The sequence below is a fragment of the Thunnus albacares genome, chromosome 4, assembly GCF_914725855.1.
Source record: "Thunnus albacares chromosome 4, fThuAlb1.1, whole genome shotgun sequence".
Lineage (NCBI taxonomy): Eukaryota > Metazoa > Chordata > Actinopteri > Scombriformes > Scombridae > Thunnus > Thunnus albacares.
The window spans coordinates 35333541-35339092 of NC_058109.1; positions in this window are offsets into that span (position 1 = coordinate 35333541).

Below are 5552 nucleotides of genomic sequence, written 5' to 3' on the forward strand. Positions count from 1 at the left end.
TGAGAGAGAGAAGATTGGATGATGTGGGGATAGTGAATCAGGAAGTGTGGTGGATTAGCAAAGATGAAGTGAGGGCACATATGAAAATGATGAAGAGTAGAAAGGCAGTTGGTCCAGATGACATACCTGTGGAGGCATGGAGATGTTTAGGAGAGATGGCAGTGGAGTTCTTAACTAGGTTGTTAGAGGATGCATGAGAAGTGGAGAAGAAGTGTAATAGTACTGATTTACAAGAATAAGGGTGATGTGCAGAGCTGTAGCAACTACAGAGGTATATAGTTGATCAGCCCCAGCATGAAGTGTCTTCCATAGGCACCTCCACCTCATCTAATCTCTGACATGAAAGCAGAGTCAAGTTATACTGTTGAGTCTAATGTTCAGGTAAACTAGCAGCGACAGAGACTCCGCTTTTCATACATTGCTGACAGATACTTGCTGCAGTGTAATGTGGGCTCGTTTTACAACCATCTTAAATATTTAGTTTGTCAAATCGCTGCCATCAATGTTAGTGGTCAACGTTTGATTTAGCAACCAACAGAGCGGAAAGGGGAGGGGAGGGGAGGGGAGGGGAGGGGAGGGTGAGCTAGAAGGGGGATTGGGAGTTTGAGCAGGCTCTGTTTCCTTTGTTGGGATCCTTTGTTGTTTTTTTGTTTTTTTTTAAATATAGCGTTAGTTTTCGGACTGTAAAAAGTGGAGTGGTGCAAAACTGCAGGGGACATGTCCCGTAATTATCATTTAATTAGCAGTAGCTACATATAGCTTACTTACATAAAGCAGCAGTCATATTGTGAAAAATTTGACATTAGTTTTGTGCTCTCTTCTCTCCTAAATAATTGCAACTCACAGCAGCAGAAAGTTTGATCACTGTGTCTGATTAGAAACCCGCAGTTTTATTCAACTGATAAAACATTGGCTTGACAATGTTTGTTGCTAGTAGTATTGAGAGCTAGCTGAATGTAGGCCATTGTTATGGATGAAATATGATGTGTTTTATACATTAAATGTTTACGTCACTGGTGTACTAAGATTAATGTAGAAGGAAAATATAAACTTGCTTAAATTAGTAGTTCATATGTGGCATGTGCATTTTCATATATACTATTTACGTTGCAATTAAACCAACAAGTCCTTTACTTCTCCTTTTACCGCTTAAGCATGTGGCAATAAGCCAGCATGTATAATTCCAGGTCTCTGAGACTACAACACCTGAATAGATTGCAGCCATTATTAAACTTATTACACCCGTGTTTGGGTCAGCTGCAGGAAGGGGTCATACTGTTAAACGGGCTCCTGAAAACAGTAACTCTTAATGCATATTGTTAGGGCGGGGCAGACTAAACACTACAGCAGATCTATAACTGAGTGGGCACAAATAGGGTGAGTAATTATAAGATCATAATAAGGTAATGAGGGACTACTCAGTATGATGTTGAGGGAGCACAAAAAAGTCAAGTCTTTACTATTTTTGTGCCGCTCAGTGTCTGGTTAAGAGTTAATCAGAAGTGAAACATGTAGAAAGTGATTAGTATGATTCACAGATATTTATGAATTATGAAAAACACATAAGAGAGGCGCTTTTTGGATACAACAACAATGTGACTCAAAACAGATGCTCTCATTCACATACACATTCACAAAAAAGAGGAATGAAGTCCAAAGAAAGTCAAGGCACAGAAGAGCAACACACATTGACCACACCGGTCTTCCTCAGGGTCAAACATTTTGACAAACCGTTTGACCCAGAGGAAGACCATGGTCACTATAGGCTTTTAACTTTTATACCATGGTAAAGCAGTGTGCTTTGACTTTTTTGAGAATTCATTCCCTCTTTTTGTGTACATTGATATTTATGAACTAATAATTAGCCTACCTAATGATTCATTAATATAGTAGGCTATTTCCCAGTCTGTTTTCTTGTAATCATTATCTACTATACAGGTATTCTCCTTGTAACACCTCACAATTTTGTGTTCTGTAATGTAAAATATGACCCAATAATTCAGGTATTGGCTATATTTATTCGGCAGGGTGTTAGTTATGTGCATCCTAAGAGAAGAAACATCCTTATTATTTTCACTAAAACTCAGACTGTCCTCATCATCACCACATCAAAGCCTCAGAATGAGCAGCATGCTCTCCAAATGTAAAGCCCTTTATCAGTGGGCTCCAGTTGAGCACCAAGCTTGCAGTGGGTGGTAAGTCAGCGATCTGACCGACCATACTTGTCTTAATGTATTTGCACTGATCCCCTGGTGTTTTATGGCTGACTGAAGGGTTTACATGGTCACAGGGCGGCTCAGCTGAGTCACTAACGGGTCCAGCAGCATGGTTCACTGAGATAGCACATGGACAATAGGACAATGCCCCCTGGCAAGTGAACACACATAAGTGGGAGGCCAATATATCCCTGAGTCAACAGGATACTCTTTGGTCTAAGAATAGTTTGAGTGATGGCCTATGCGAAGGATGAAATGGATAACTCTTAAATCTCTGAACACACCTGGGCTAAACTGACACAAATTGTTTGTGGTCACGTGACCAGAAATTGTTTTGCGGTCACAGTCAGTAACAGTTGTGTGCAACTGTGTGTGACCTTCAGCTGACCAACACAAAGCAAATCAACAAAGGCAATGTCATTTCCAGATTTGTTTTCACCTTCATCAATCCTTGTTTAATACTATGATCATTATGAGACAAAGATCTGCTGTAAGACACCTTAATAATTTCTTCACACATAATTAAATATCAACTCATGGTCCCTTTAACCACTTAATTCAATGCCTCACTTTTTCCTAACTGTAGAAAGTTAAATAAGCCCTATAACTTCAATTAATGATTACAGCACAGTCTTTTAGCTTGTTTTCTACTTATCCTTCACCATAATTTATGAATGTTATGGGGGATTTAAATTCAAATTTAGAGGTTATATTTACTTCCGTAAATGAGTTTCTTGTTTATCACATGCATTGATTAGTCTGTAAACTTTATTTAACCCTTTAGCAAATAAGAAGCTGCTTAAATAGATTTAAAGTGCTTTTACTGTCTACTTAGAAAGGTCAAAAATCATTTTCTGACATGAATACCACTGCAGGAAGCTGCCTTGTGTCAATACATTTAACAAGTTAGGAACCCCCAGCATACTAATTTAACTGGGGGTCAAAAAGTCAATCATAGAAAGTTAAATCAAGGTGACAAAAGGGTCAGGAGAGATTATTTTCTCTCTCTTTCAGAGAAACAGGGATTTAACTTGAAAGGTTGCCAGTGGATACCAGAAGCAACACAAGCTGCTGACTCTTTGCCAAACCCTCCCAGTGTCACCCAAGCAGCCTGTGATCCCTCTGAGTCACATGAAGGACAACAGAGACTGTGCACTGCACTGCAGACAAGGGCATGATTACATCCAGGCTGTTTTTCAGTCAAGTGAAAATATACTGTATCTCTTTACCATCTTGTCAATGTTTGAAACTGATCTGCCGGTGGGACAAACATTACAAACAAATGTGTGTGTGCTTATTCAAACTCACAGGACTTCATTTTAAAAGTCTAGTGGAAAAACATTGGATGGTGTAACTGTAACAAACATGACAGCTAAAGATATATCTAAAGGGAAAATTGGGATTTTAAAAGACAAAATAAACAGTTCTACTTTGCAACATTTATTACAGTATGTTCATCACAAACAAAGACCAAAGAGTCCAAAAAGCAGAAAACAGAGTTGCCTATACATTTTTAGCATAGAAAACTCTCTTTGTCATCTCATTAAGAATTCAAGCAAATCTTCATTATTTACATTATGCTACAGTTTGAGTGAAGTCTCTGTTCTGCTTGTATGCAATGTTTCATGAATTTCAAATGTAATGTGATACATGTTAACATATTATATTCCTTTCAAACAAACCACATCATTCAAAAATATTTAATTACATGTATTTAGAAATATAATGAACCCCTTAAAGAGCTGCAATAAATGATTTTTTAGCCACTTGAGTGCAGTGGCATCTGACACAAATATCACTGTATACAGTGAATGCAAACAATTGTTATTTACACACACAGACACAGAGCAACATTAGCATTCATTTGGAGTCATGTTTGTGTCCACCTGATGAAAGTAAGTGCAATATCCTCTTGACTTTCAGAGATTCTTACAATGTTTATTAAACACATATCCTATAAAATCTGCATATAACACTGGGATTTATCAGTGGAATATTTGAAGACTGTTAACTGTATATTATAGACCAGCTAACAGGAACATGTGAGAAAAGTCTTGTTGGCAGGAACTTCCACCTGGAGCTCTGACCTTATCTACAGAGTAATGCACACACATGTCTGAGTGTGTGTGACTAGATGTGTACTGTACTTGGTATGTGTGTGTGTGTGTGTGTGTGTGTGTGTGTGTGTCTGATGGGTCTACAGACGCACATGTATTCCTGTACAGTTTCAGCAGAAAGCGAGACAGATAAAGAAGTCTGCATACGTCACTGTGCTGTAGCCTGGCAACCTGGAAGTTAGAAACACAGTGTTAGTTTAAGCATATGGCCTTATGCCTCACCAAGAACACAAGTCAAAATCTCTAAAAAGACAGTGCAGGGGGCTCTGTGTAATGTAGTTACACAACACACAGTGTGACTGGAAGAGGAAAGGTTATTAAGCTACTCCATCTGGAGGACGCCACAAAGAAAGTTTGCCCGGTGGACACATGAACACAGGTTGCCCCTCACATGGACCATCAATCTGGGTAAGACAGAGGTAGTGACTCTACTGTACTCTTTACTGTATATGAAGCCCGGGAGTGAACAGAGGCTTCTACTAGAAAGATATCAATCCCTCATTTTAATTGACTTCACAGCATTAGATACAAACCGTATCTTCCCTCATTTACTTTCTCTTTACAAGTTCATGATTCACACAAATAAATAATACACTAAAGGTATGGAGACACCCATGGATGTATACTGTATCTTATCACCCAACATCAGTGTTAGAACTCACTAATGTTCTTGTGGCTGAATGGCAGCAAATCCCTGCAGCAAGGTTCCAACATCTGCTGGAAAAACTGAAACCAAAAGAGCTATTCTAGCAGCAGATGAATGAACATTGTTTTGGAATGACATGTTCAACATGTAGGTGGAATTTGCAGGTGTCCACATACTTTTGTATGAGGGGTAGAACTCACCAAAATGAATTGATAAAAAGAAAAACTGATATGATCTGACAGCCACAAGGTGGTGGCAAGTAATTGGAAAGATGAACAAATGTTTGAAGAGGCTCTCCAAGAGTTTACTAGTCCTAATGAGCTTCATTATCACACAGACTACCTTTATACCTTGGTGGAAGGTTAAATGCAGCCAAGACTTACTTAGTTCAGGAGACGACAACCATAACTGGGCTCAACACTTGAGGGATTATTTATGATTGACACACTGGCCAGTGCACATTAAAAGACAATAACTAATCACACCACTAAAAACACTGACTGAATAATGGTGAATAGTGTTCAAATCATTGTTTTGTTGAGGTAAATGATTCATATCTTTATCGTCCATCCA